The 14,635-nt window shown below is 43.5% G+C and overlaps 1 long non-coding RNA gene across 1 annotated transcript in view; it reads right to left on the bottom strand.

The window, feature by feature from the left end:
- Positions 1-899: 899 nt before the first annotated feature.
- LOC115096137 overlaps positions 900-14,635 on the bottom strand; it is a 31,752-nt gene continuing 18,016 nt past the window's right edge. The window contains exon 2 of the long non-coding RNA XR_003857990.1: positions 900-1,300. This is a non-coding gene — a long non-coding RNA (uncharacterized LOC115096137). The remainder of the gene's footprint in view (positions 1,301-14,635) is intronic.

The raw sequence follows: 14,635 nt of genomic DNA, 5'->3' as shown, positions 1-14,635 counted from the left end.
TATATTTGAAAGAGATGTGCATATAATTGAGGCTGTGTACATACAAATTTCTCTCATGCATATTCATTAAGGGGTAGATTATCATAGGGTTGCGCGTGTAAGATACACGCGCAACCCCCGAAAACCTCCCCCTGCCTCCCCCTGTGCACACCGAGCCTATCTTGCATAGGCTTCGCGGTGCGCGCAAGCCCCGGGACGTGCGTATGTAAAGGGGCTTGAAAAAAGGGGCGGGGTGTGGGCAGTCCGGGGACGGGGCGTGGCGTGGCGTGGCTTGAGCCTCCAGGCATAGCGGCCATTTGCTGCTGTGGTTCTAGGTATGGCTGGGGGGCGGGTTAGGTAGGGGAAGGGAGAGGTAGGGGAAGGTAGGGGTTAGGTAGGGGAAGGGAGAGGTAGGGGAAGGTAGGGGTTAGGTAGGGGAAGGGAGAGGAAGGTGCAGGGGAGTGGAAGGAAAGTTCCCTCCGAGGCTGCTCCGATTTCGGAGCGGCCTCAGAGGAAACGGAGGCAGGCTGCGCAGCTCGGCGTGTGCAAGTTGCACAATTGTGCACCCCCTTGCGCGCGCCGATCCTGGATTTTATAACATGCATGCGGCTGTGCGCACATGTTATAAAATTGGGCGTAGATTTGTTTGTGCCGGGTTGCACGAACAAATCTGCACCCGTGCGCAGGTTTTAAAATCTGCCCCTAAGAGTATCCTGAAAACCCAACCAGTTGGTGGGCCCTACAAGACTGGAGTTACCCAATTCTGATCTACAGGGTATTGGACAGTGACTCTAGTACAAGGGTCCCTAAACTTCTCATGAGAATTACAACATAGAACTTTTCAAATCCCTGAGATAGCCACGTGAATATTTAAATAACCTCTCTTCAGTGTATAATTTTAAACAATTAAATTCTGTTCACAAAGTGTAATGCAGTGGTTTAATATTGTAAAGTGTTACATCAATTGACTAACAAAACAAGTTTTCTACTTTTCTTTGTTTGAAAGTCTATTTTTATCATAAGACTTTTGTTTTTTTATATTTATTGCTGTTATCAATTTTACTGAGATTTGATGTAACTATTTGTTTTACCCCCATCATGCGAATGCTATTCAAAAGGCAAGTTATAAATCACAAATAAGCAAACACATAAATACATATTTTGTCTGCCATGTGAATTCTTTCTCTGATTTTCTTTCCATTTTATCTTTCTTAAGTGCTTATTTCTCCATCTCTTTTTCCTTTTGCAGCTTCCTTGCCAACATTTATCTCTTTTCACTTCTCATTTTGCTCTGGTTCACCTCTGTTGGGTACATCAACTCCTAAAAGATTAAAAGGTAGAGAAGGCTCTTATGTAGGTTTGTGTGTATTGAATTAATGCATAGTTGTGTAATATAATATTATGTTACAATGTTTCCCTCTTTCTTGGGCTGAATTTCAGGATATACAAAGATTATATCTAATTTTTCATCCCAGTAACAAAACTCAATATCACATACCTTGAAACACTTAGAAATCTACTTAGGAGCTATTCAAAGATAGCTATTTCATAACAGATGGGCCTTGAATATATAACAAAACAAATTTAACATTTATCAAGAACAGTAGGAAAAAAAAGAATTATCAGTTTTTAATTTTGAGAATCATTCAGTTCCCTTTGCGATCTATATTGAGTATATATAGATACTAAACTATCAATGAAGAACCATATCTAAACTTTAATTAAATCAGGATATCCTAAGCTTCAGTGCATCAGACAATTACTTAATTCAATCACTTCCATTTAGTTTTATAGACCCTAATTTTTGCTGGGTTAGATTATTACAATTCCCTTATGTTGGGCCTTCCAAATAATATCTTGCGATCACAACTACTTCAGAACTCAGCTGTCTGAGTGTTAAACAAGACTGATAGGTATGACCAAAATTGTACCTGCAAAATTGCAGTCTGCTGATCCAGTTTAGGATTCAATATAAAGTATTATCAATATTTCCTAAGGCCCTATGGATTGGCTCCACATCTATATACAACATATATTTATAAACACTTCAACATAATTTAAGATGGGCCATTAAAGATTTATTAGTGGCTCCTACAATCCATCTGGCTCATTTAGGAGAGGTGAGAGATAGAGCCTTCTTAGTGCAAGGATCAATTATATGGAATGCAATGCTGGAATAACTTAAAACTATCCCAGACACTAAAGGCATTAAAAAAACATAGAAATTGTGTCTCTTTAAACAGGCCTTTGGAAAACAGTGACAGATTGGATATTGAAGTTCTTGTTGAATAAAAAGAAGAGGAAAGGATGAATATAAGATTGTAAGAATAAGAATAAGCAGTTGTTAGGTTGTTTCTTCTGTTTAATGTCTAATGATTTATGTATGTATAGATCTATTTTAATGATTTATGTATGTATAGATTTGTAAACCACCACATGCGTAAGAGTGTGTGGTAAACAAATTGTTTCAATTAAATAAATAAATAAAAATATAGCTTGTGATTGGACAAGGAGTTTGAGCTGATGTCATAAGACACACCTTATTGTTCTCTCTCTCCCTGTTTGCTGCTTTCAGGTTTAACTTCTGATCTTCACAAGATCTGTGCTGCAGCTTTTAAACAGAGTAGGCATTCTAGTTTTGCATAGATGTTATGTCTATCAAATAAATATTAAACTGTGTTTTGGAACTTATTACTAGGGATGGGAAGAAGAACAATTTTTGTTCATTTTTCATTTTGTTTTTCATGAATTTAGTTTCATCCAATGTTTATTTCATTTTGTTAAAAAAATGAAATAAACATTAAAAAAAAAAAAAAAGCAGGGCCTCCAGAGGCCTCCTAAGCCCCCAACTTATCCCTCCCACCTGAAAAAATACCAGGACGAGGATCCTGCCCAGCCCTCACTTCCCCAGTCATCTGACACCAAGGCTTAAGCCCAGGCCAAAGTCTGGGCCATGCGTAGGGTATAGGCTGAGGTCATAGTGACCTCACATGGCCTAGGATGTTCCTGGCACTTAGACTCAGGTTGAAGCCTCATCTTTGCATCAGTCAAAGGCCATAGTAGTTCACCACAACTTCAGCCCAAGCTCTATGCAAGGCCCAGACTTCAAGACCTGAACCCAACATGTGTGGCTTGGCTTAGGCTGGGGCCTGGGACCAGGACCAATGCCAAGACCTGGTCTAGAGGCATGATCCTGATGCTGGGGCCTTGACCTGGCTCCAGGCATGATGCCTGGACACGACCCAGATGCAGGCCTTGACGTCTAGGCCATGGTCTATGCCGGGGCTCGGCTCCAGGCCTGATGCTGAGACCTGGTCCAGAGGCTGGGTCCCAAAACCAGAACCTCATCTCAGGGTTAGGCCCAGTCATGTGCCCAGGCCTCTGAGGTCTTCTGGTCTGTCTTCTTTCTTCATCCGCAAAATGATGCTGTTCACTTTGGAGGCGCTAGAGCTAATTAACCCCAAGGCATCCTACCCAGTGCAGGATGCCATTTTGGATACCATTTTTATGTAAAGCTAATTGTGCTGCTATACCTCAAAATAACACCTTCCTCTTTGGAGGAAGTACCAAGGTTAATTGACTCTGGTGCTTCCCAAGTGGACTGCATCATATCGCAGATGAAGAAAGAAGAAATAAGAAATACTAGAAGACCTGTAAAGCCTAGGAACAGGGCCTGAGCCTTACCCTCAGCTGAGACCCTGGCATCGGGCCTGGGTCCGAGCTGAGACCTAGGCATGAGGATAAGGATCAGGCATCAGGATACAGCCTCAGGTTTGAGTCCCATTGTCAGTCCTTGGTGCAGTTTGAGGCTCCAGAATTCAGACTTGGCCTCTGATCCAGGCCCCAGCATTGGGCCGGGGCCCGGGCTCTGGCCTCACCATTGGGACCCAATCTCTAGACTGTACTGCATTGTTGGGCCTGGGTCTGGACCCATGCCTAGGCCAAGGTCTAGGCATCAGGACCTAGCCTCTGGTTCAGGTTCCAGTGTCAGGCCTAGATAGAGGCCAAGGCCCTGACATCGGGACCCAGTCTCCAGACCAGGCCACGGCATCAGACTTGGTAACAGGCCCCAGCCTTGGCCAATGATCAGCTGCCAGGATGTGGCTTCCAGGTCGGGTCCCAGCATTGGGCTTGGGTCGAGGCCAAGGCCCCGATGTTGCGATCCATTTTCCGAACTGGGCCCCAATGTCTTGCCTGGGTCAAGCCCTGGCTTATGCTGAGGGCATGGTGTCAAGCTGGGCCTAGACCATGATACTGGATTTCTGAAGGAGCAGATAAATATTTTCCTTTTTTGGGGTCTTGGTCAAGGGTCTGGCATCAGGCCTTGGGCTCAGCTGAGACACAGGCATCATGATTGTGCCTAGGCCACAGCTCCTGTATTGGGCCACTGCCTATGCCTAGGAGAAGCCTGGTTTCATTCCCTAGCCTAGGCCTAATGAATCAATTTTATTTTCAAAACGAAAAGAGAAAACCAATGAAATTTCATCAGATTTTTATATTGTTTTACTTTGATAACAAAATGAAATGAAATAGTAAATGTCATCTAATTTCCTATTTCCAGAATACCCATTCCATTTCCTAGTAATAAGTGGCTTGTGTATTCTTTCTTCTAGGCTACCTACTTTGAACAAGAAGGCTGAACCACAGCCTCCAGTACAGAGCCTTTTTGGACAGTAAATGGTTTTAAATACAGAATATTTTTTAGTTACACCAGAAAATTCCATAAAAATAATGTTTTTGTGCAACATAGCCCAAGCTAAAGTATAAGGCCTTATGAGACTAGAAGATGGACATTTCTATTCTGCATGGTCAACCAAAATGCAAGTCTTCTTCAGCATAATGAACATTATGGGTGGATTTGATAAAGAGAAAGAAGCCAAGCCGTAGTGGGAAAGGCATGAAGCTAAGCTCAAAGTAGAAATTATCCTGGATATCAGTACAGACATCTTAAAGCTAATTGCAGATCTGCCTACAGGGAAAGAGATGTAGAAAATATTTAAGAAAACATTTGACAGGTGTGAATGGTTTCCACATCTATAATTTTCCAAACACTGTTAATCACTAAGCTAATTCAAGACAAGAACCTGAGTATATATGTGTTGGAATTTGTATTTCTGCAAAAGACTCAAAATATTTAATGTCAATTTGTCAGTAAAAACTCATAATATTTTAAAGCAGAAAAAGAGTTGTGATGTGTTAAAATTTCTACTAGCAGAAAAAACAAAACTCAAGAGAAGGGGGAAGAAAAATCTTAAATCTTCAGAAGAGTTGAAACACGGGTCAAAAAGAAAATGGCAGTAATGATGCTGGCAGTCAAATACTTGTTAAAGATAGCAAACAGCCCAAATGAAGATAGGAAGCAGGAGTTTTCCTTGGATTCAGTGCATGCTGATATGTGTGCAATGAAAGTGCATTCATTTGTTTAGACAAATCCTATAAGGCAGAGATTTGCCTAGCAGATGGTGGAAAGGGAAAAATCCAATTAAGATGCTTGACTGATGAGGTTGGAAGTTAGAACTATTGGGTTTATGGATGCATTGTTACGCTCGCCACCCGCAGCAGCCCCGCGGTGCGGCCCACTCACCTTTCTAAGCAACTTCTAGGCTCCAACTCCCCATTGCTGGCGGCAGTGGGCAACCGGCTCCAACCTTGGGCTCCCGCCAGCACATCCGGCCCTGCTCCACTTCCCGGGACTTCCAGCCAGGATGCCTCCATCCGTCAGTCCTCTTTGCGGGGTTCGCAGAGAGATGCTGCCAGCAGCGCTGTGCCCCTCCCTAGGCGCGCGCATCAGTAAACCTTTTAAAGGGGCCGCGGCATGAACCTGGCTGTGGACCCGGATGCTGACATCAGATCCTTCAGCGTAGAAATGCTCAGGCCTCACACCTTAGCATTGCCTTTGCAACAGGTCTCCTCAGTTCCTTGTTTGGTTCTGAGTACTCGTTGCTTCCATGCTTCCTTGTTCTGTGTTCCTGATTGTCTCCAAGTTCCTGATTCCTCATTCGTCTCATCTGTACTTTGATTGACTTCCTGGTGCTGACCTCTGCTACGTCTGACCTTATCTGCCTTCTCCAAGCCTGACCTCTGCTATGTCTGACCACGCCTACCTTCTCTGTGCCTTGACCATTGCTACACCTGACCTTGCCTGCCTTTTCCAAGCCTGACTTCTGCTATGCCTGACCACACCTGCCTTCTCCGTGCTTTGACCACTGCTGCACCTGACCATGCCTGCTTTCTCTGTGCCTTGACCACTGCTACGCCTGACCACACCTGCTTTCTCCGTGCATTGACCACTGCTATGCCTGACCATGCCTGCCTTCTCCGTGCCCTGACTATTGCTATGCCTGACCACATCTGCTTTCTCCATGCCCTAACCACTGCTATGCCTGACCATGCCTGCCTTCTCCGTGCCCTGACTATTGCTATGCCTGACCACATCTGCCTTCTCCATGCCCTAACCATTGCTACAGATGACCATGCTATAGACTCCTTTGCGTGCAGAGGTCTACATTGCTTGCTACACCTTCCAATTGCTGCCATCTCTCATTCAAGTTCGACAGTGACGCCTCTGTCCCTATCTTCTGGACATGGACTTCTAAGGCTCCGGCCTTTCTTTGCTCAAGCACCTTCCGTCAATCCTCATTCCTTGGTGCTTGGATTCCTGTACTGGGACCAGTCCAGGATAGAACTACGCCACCTGCTGGCTGCTGTCTCTGGGCTGAACTACCTGCCTTTGACGTCCAATCTCGAGGCCCACCTAAGTCCTGCCAGCCCCAGCCCCCAAAGCCGCAACCCAAGGGGAACGTGGGCTGGTATAGGTGAAGCTCCAGTGGCCTCTAGCTTCAGCCCACTCCACCTGCTGATGGTGGGTACTGTAGGCCCTTGCCTGTCGGTTGCGTCAACTTCACCTCAGTCCAAGAATCCACCTCCGGCACAACATGCATATTGGATTAAATGTAAATTATCTAAGTGTTTAATACATGATGCAAAGAGATGGTGTGATTATGCTAAAGGGTAGGGATGTGCAGAAGGAAAACATTTGTTTCGTTTCATTTTTCATTTTGCCAGGACCCAAATTCATTTCATTAGTTTCATAGGGGAAAAAAACAATTCGTTCATTAGTTTCATTCGTTTTCACTTGCCTTTAAAGTCAATGGGGGAAGTATTTGCAGCCTATTTTTGGCTGCAGAATTGGGGTTTTCTTATCAATTCTGATGAAACTTCTGGGGAGCAATCATCAGATTAAGAAAAGAGCTCCAAGGTACTTAGACTGTTGCAAAGTGGCATCAAAGTGGCATGATTAGCCTAAAGCACTGTAAAGGGGCAAAAGGGTACCAGGGGTGGCAAGAGTGCTTTAACAGAGGTGCAAAGCAGCAGCGAGAGTGTCAAAAACACCCCACAGCTTCAAAAGAGAGCACCAATAACAGTTGCATGAACCCTCAAAGGCAGCACGACAGGCAAAGTGGCAAGACAAGTGGCATCAACATCCTACAGCACAATGAAAGGGGGACATAACAAGCAGAAAGAGTGTCAGAAAAAACCACAAGGCGCTGATAAAGTGACAAAGCAGCAGAAAGACTAGCACCAACACACTGAGGAACCACAAGACCTTGCCTCGACACCACTTGCTGTGAGTGCGGGGCGTGAAAGAGGGAGTCCGCCATTCTCACATTTCTACGGCACCGGGACAAACCCACGCCAGCAACCGCCATGCGCCTCTGGACTTGCAGCATGTTCGACTGCCAGGCCCACCTCCTCCTTTTCTCATCCCGCCAGGGAGCTGGGAGCCAAGGGAATGCCAGCTTCCCCGAAAGGGAGAAAGAGGGTGGGCAGGTCGCCTGGTGCCCTGGACGGATCGATGTCCCCGGGGTGCGGAAATCGGCAGGCGCTGCCTTCCTCTCCGTCCCGCCGCATGGGATGCGGAGCCATCCGGCAGAGCATCCTTCCCTTCACAAGTTCCAGGTACCTAGTGCCTTTCCCCGTGCCCGCTTTATGACAGGGCTGTGAGGTCACTTATGACTCACAGGAAAGGGCTGGTTGTTGCTATGGATACTCCCACATGGCCTTCTCCTATTTCAAACATCCGCTAAGAAAGCACTGCAAACCAAAAGAATAAAACTAATATGATATGTTTCATTTGTGGGGGATCACCATGCGATTCGCAAACCTACGAATCAAACAAACAGGGATCTATTCATTACGGATTGCACATTCATTGAAAACAAATGCACATCCCTACTAAAAGGAAAAAAACAGTAAAAGTCTATAGAGAACTGCAATGCAATTAAGGCTGGTTTACATGGAAACAGAAGGATCAATTTATTGCATAGGTTCTGTGGTCATGTTAATTATGAATACTAAACAAGACCAGGAGAGAGGAAATTGGAGCTGGTCTTGACCTTTGCAACTGCAAAGGTGATAAGAACATGTCCTGTGAATGCTATAAAAGAGCAAAAGAAAAATGAAGCTCATTTCCTGTGCTGCAAACAAAAGATAGCAAACATTGGATCTAGTTTGTGCAGATGTTTGTAGCCCCCTAGTATTAAAAAGAGCAAAGATGGAAACTGCTTTTTACTTATTCTTCTGGACTACTATGCAAAGTACATTAACATCTGTTAAGTGAAGTTTTTGAAAAGTTTAACAATTAATGGGCCAGATTTTTAAATGTATGTGCGGGCGTAGATTTGTTAGCGCAAGCCGGAGCGAACAAATCTACGCCCAATTTTATAACATGCGCTCGCAGCCACATGCATGTTCTAAAATCCAGGGTCGGCGCGTGCAAAGGGGTGCACACTTGTGCACCTTGCACGCTACGAGCCCAAGGGGAGCCCCAATGGCTTTTCCCGTTCCCTCCAAGGCCGCTCCGAAATCGGAGCGGCCTTGGAGGAAACTTTTTTTGCGATCCCCCCACCTTCCCCTCCCTTCCCCTATCTAGCACACACCCCAGCCCTAACTAAATCCCCCCCTACCTGACCCCAGGCCCCGCCCCCGGACCGCCGCCATACCCCCGGACTCGCCCCCCTTTCCACCCCTTTTTCGAAGCCCCGGACATATGCGCGTCCCGGGGCTTGTGCGCGCCGCCGAGTCTATGCAAGATAGGCTTGGCGTGCGCAGGGGCAGCTTTTCAGGGGTTACGCACGTATCTTATGTGTGTAACCCTTTGAAAATTTGCCCCAATATTTCTATGCTGAAAATTTATTTCAGTGAAAAATTAAGAGATTTAGAGCGGACAATGGAGCAGACTTCTGCAGGAAACAAATGGGGGAATTTCTAAGAGAAAACAGCATAAAACATGAAAAAAAAAATATAAGCTATAGCCCTGAACAAAATGGCCAGGCAAAAAAAATAAAAAATAAAATAAAAATCAGAGCTTGCTAAGCATGACTAGATATCTACTGTTGGATATATAGTTATCTGATGACTTTTGGGGTGAAGCAATCAGTGTTGCCACCTACTGACCGAGGATGCAGATAAAATATCTTACAAGCTGTGGAATTGGCACAAGCCTAATTTATTTCATGTGAGAGTATTTGACTACAAAGCTTATGAGTACATTCCTTAAGAGAAGAGAAATAAATGTCAATGCAGGAGTGAATTGGGAATCATGCTGGAATATGTAGTAGGAAATAAAGGTTATAGAATCCTGGATCTCAAAACTTAAGAAGTAAAATATGGGGGGGGGGGGGGGGGGTAGATATTCAAAGCTGGCCATGTAAGTAGTTTAGCCAATTAGAACTAATCCAATTAAGTTACAATGCATATTCAGCGGCATGGCAATGCCACTGAATATACACATATATGTACACACTTAGCTGGTTTAGTGTATCAGGCTAAGTTTAGACCTGCTCTATGGGGCATTTAAACTTACGCGCATACTTATGCAGCAAACTGAATATTGATAGTTATCCATTTGTTACACAGCTAACTTGCTATGCCCCTATCTGCCCAGGACATGCCTACTTTTTGTGCATGTAACTTTTAGCCATCTAAGGGACATAGATGGCTAAGTGGTGGCTCGTAAACATAGCCTCATAACTCCTGCTTATCAGGCTAAATAGCACTGAACATGCTTTGAATGTTGAGCCTAGGCAGTGTGACATACTTTGATGAAAAAGTAAAAGTAAACCAGGATGAATCACTTAGCATTTAATCTGAAATAACAAAAGCAAGATCAAGTAACACATGGCTCTACCCAGTAAGAGAGCAAGAAGTGGAAATGAAGCAACAGGCTGATGATGCTGACATGCAAGCAGAGGCATGCACAACTGTCAGTGATAATGATCTACAAAAAGAAGAAGATGCAGATACTGCTGATGTTTTTCCTCAGAGAACTTCACAGTCTCAGAATCTGAGGAGCATGACAATGATAGAAAGAAGAAAAGAACATAAGAACAAAAGACTTGCCATACTAGGTCAGACCAAAGGTCCATCAAGCCCAGTATCCTGTTTCCAACAGGTGCCAATCCAGATCACAAGTACCTGGCAGAATCCCGATGGGTAGAAGGATTCCATGCTGCTTATCCCAGGGATAAGCAGTGAATTTTCCCAAGTGTACCTTTATAATTGTTTATGGACTTTTCCTCCAGAAACTTGTCCAAACCTTTTTAAAATTCATCTACACTAATAGCTTTCACCAAATCCTCTGGCAATTAATTTGAGAACTTATCATGTCATTCATCAAAATGCATTATGGTGTTAATGCACGCGATAATGCGTTAACGCCATAACACATGCAATAAGAACAATAATGCATGGTGCGAATACAAATTTCTGGGAGGGGTGGGATCAGGGAGGAGTTTGGGATTTAGGAAAATGAAGGGCAATATTGCATCATGTAATAGCATAATGCATGCTATCACACAGTTTTAATGCCACAAATTATTACTCCTCTTTTCCTGGCATTAGGCTGTGTGATATGCCCAAAATGGTCATAATGCAATTTGTGATAAATTTTTAGAATTGCATTTTGGGTATTTCTGGGCTTGGGAGGGGGGGGGAAGGGAGGGAGAGAAAGAGAGAGACAGCCTCTGTGGAGGGCTTCACAGTGTGTAACTATTTATATCTCTATAGGAGGGCCATCTAATAGGTCGAGGTGAGGTGTTGGTGATGCTTTAGGGTCTAGGGGCCAGTTTCTCATGTAGAGTGAGACAAACAAACAGCACAGTACACCTCGGTGAAGATTTGAAGTCATTTGGAGTGAGGAAAGTCCCACAAAGATGAAATTTTGTACTATATTATCTCACCCTAGCTTGACGGTACCCTTTTATAGAGTCCATTAAGCTAGGGTGAGAGGACATAGTAGGAAAAAAATTGGAATTATTGCAGGGTGCAATGTTTACCACACCACTCAATACTACCAATGTGAAGTAGTAACTTACCGTGTGGTGCGGTAATTCTAAAATTTCCCTAAATACACCCCTTTTTCTTAGCTTGAGCATTATCAATGTGTTATTTTATTTTATTTTTTTATTTAGCATTTTTTTATATACCGAGGTATAGCAGAAGTTGCCTTCACTCCGGTTTACATTTACAACAACCTATTTCATTAAAAGTATTTAACAGAGAAAACAGAAACTGGTTCTGAACAATAAATTAATATCAATCAAAATATACAATATAGTTAGGTATATATCTGTGCTCTATGAATCTAGTGGAGAATAATATGTTGTGTAAAAAATATTTTCTCTTATTAGTTTTAAATATTAAAACAATCGTCAGATATATTTTAAATCGTCAAAAATCGTTAGAGCCATGATACAATAGCAATTCCCCCGATTTATCATCAAAAAATCATAAATCGGGGGAGGGGGGAGGGTGGGAAAACCGGCACACCAAAACAACCCTAAAACCTACCCCGACCCTTTAAAACAAATCCCTCACCCTCCCGAACCCCCCCAAAATATTTTAAATTACCAGGGGTCCAGTTGGGGGGTCCCGGCGCGATCTCCCGCTCTCAGGCCACGGCTGCGTTTATAGAAATGGCGCCGGTGGCCCTTTGCCCTTACCATATGACAGGGCAAAGTTGGCGCCGGCGCCATTTTGGTTCCTGTCACCCGACGTCACGAGTGCAGGAGATCGCTCCCGGACCCCCGCTGGACCCCCAGGGACTTTTGCCCAGCTTGGGGGGGCCTCTTGACCCCCACAAGACTTGCCAAAAGTCCAGCGGGGGTCCGGGAGCGACCTCCTGCACTCGGGCCATATTGCCAATATTCAAAATGGCACCGGCGCTACTTTTGCCCACACTATGTCATAGTGACATCAAAGACAGCAAAGACAGGCATGAGGAGTCCCAGTTTTGAAGTGACTTCAGAATTTGGCCCCGAGGCATGTGCACACATTAGCTATGCCTAAAATCAGCCTCTGCTGTGTGTGTGTGTGTGTGTGTGTGTGTGTATGTGTGTGTGTGTGTCTGTATGTGATAGTGGTGGTGGTGGTGTTGGGGGAGTAGGGTTGGGGGATTGGTATAAAACCCAGGAAAAATTATTTGGGTAGTTGTGAATGAAGGTTTATGCCACCTAAATTCCAGCCCTGGTTTCAATTGAAATACAAAGGAGTAGGAGGGAAATACTAGGTTAAAAAAAAAGAAGTAAATAATTGGAAACCAGAAAGGATAGGACATACTTTACTGGAAACCTTGAAGAATAAGTTGCACATAATACCAAAACAACTTTCTATGTGGCTGGGTGGGTTTAGAAACATCTAGAAACATTCTTCTAGATAATCTTATGAAAGATATCTCTTTTAATTGGAAAAAGCTCCAGATTCAATTTGACATATGCTTGACAGACAAACTCTACCAAAACTTGAGTTTTAGGAGGACTAAGATTAAACCATTTGGCTGAAATATTAGAAAACTATTAATTTTGATTCTTCCAATAACTGACTCTGCATCAGCCCACCACTATCTGGTCTAGTCTTAACTACAAATTTATATTAAAGAATATAACATGCAAATGGAAAGAGTTTTATACAGTTCAAAATTTTCAGTATATACCATCTAAATAAATCAAGAGGCTTAATATTTAACATTTTAAGAAAGCTAAGCTAATATATAATTTTAGATTTAAGTCTATGCTCCAAAAGTTTAGTTTTTTTGTCTCAAAATTGTATCTTTAACTACATATTCATTAGAGATGTGGGTAGGAAAAAAATCATTTCAGTTGGTTCATTCAGTTTGTTTGGCTTAGTGATTCATTTCATTTGATTCATGGCCAAAACATTTTTTTTTTGTCATTAGGACATTTTATTTCCATTAAAGTCTATTGGAGAAGTAATGTGTCCTATTTTGGCTTTAAAATTGGATTTTACATCCATGTTTTATTGGAACTTGCAGGCAGACATCAGCACAAGAGAAAAGAGCATTCCGAGAAACCAAGAGTGGGGCAAGAAGCATAAAGAATGGTACAAATATGCCAAAGCCCAAATCACTATGACAGGGAAAAGTATCTCAAACAAAGGCATAAACATCCAAGGCATTGTGAGAGGAGTAAAGTAGTCAAGAGTATCAAAAACATCCCAAGTAATAAAAAGGGGGGCAAAGGGCACCAAGAACAGTGGCATGAATTACCCAATGCATAGAAAGAAAGACAAAGGCACCAACAACTGTGACATGAACAGGCCAAGGTACCAAAAGACCAGCAAAACAGCACCAAAAGTGTCAGGAACAACCCACGGCACCATGAAAGGGGCAAATCAGTACCAACAGAAGAACATAAGACATACCATGCTGGGGCAGACCAAGTCCACTGAGACCAGCATTCTGTATCCAACAGTAGCCAATCCAGATCACAAGTACCTGGCAGATCCCAAAGGTGGCAGAAACGTAAAGGCACTGTGAGACGGGCAAAGCAGCGTCAACAGTGGCATAAACACCCAAAGACAATGTAAATAGGCAAAAGGCACCAACAACAATAGTATGAACACCCCAGGGCACCAAAAAGTGGGAAAGGGCACAACAACGGTAACTTGAACAATCTAAGGAACAAAAAGACCAGCAAAAAAGCACACTAGTGGAATATACACCCCAAGACATTGATAGAGAGTTAAAGCAAGAGAAACAATGGCATAAACCATGCCAAGGCTCCATGAAAGGAGCAAAGCAGCACATACAGTGGCAAGAGCTCACAAACGTTCCAAATGAGATGAAAAGGGCTCCAACAAAAGTGGTATGAACACCCCAAGACACAAAAAGAAGGGCAAATGGCACTAACAAGAGCAGCATGAAAATCCCAGGGCACCAAGAGAAGGATATGAAGGAAATCTGGCTGTCATATCTGTCAACCCATTGATTACTAAAGTTGATTTGCCCAATATGGCCGCTCCATGATAGTCCTCCTAGAAGTTTGGTAAAGAAGGTGACATTTCGTGATAGAAGTACTTTTCTTTGGTCAAGGTTATATGAGTAGATGCTGTCCCCAGCTAGAACCTCCAGGGCACCACACGAGGGGAAAAGTATCTCGAACAATGACCTGAACACCCGAAAGTGGAATGAGAAAGGCAAAGTAGCACCAATAGTGGTAATATCACCCAATGGCATCATGAGAGGGGGAAGTAGCACCAATAATGGCAAGGAAACCCCAAGGGACTAATAAGGGGTCGAAGCAGAAGGAGAAGGTCCATAATTAAGTCATATGTATAAATTGGTCATCAGAGCTGTGAA

The sequence above is a fragment of the Rhinatrema bivittatum genome, chromosome 7 (assembly GCF_901001135.1).
Source record: "Rhinatrema bivittatum chromosome 7, aRhiBiv1.1, whole genome shotgun sequence".
In the NCBI taxonomy this organism is placed as follows: Eukaryota; Metazoa; Chordata; class Amphibia; order Gymnophiona; family Rhinatrematidae; genus Rhinatrema; species Rhinatrema bivittatum.
Note: the sequence above shows the minus strand (reverse complement) of the source record. Positions and strands in the feature narration are given on the sequence as shown.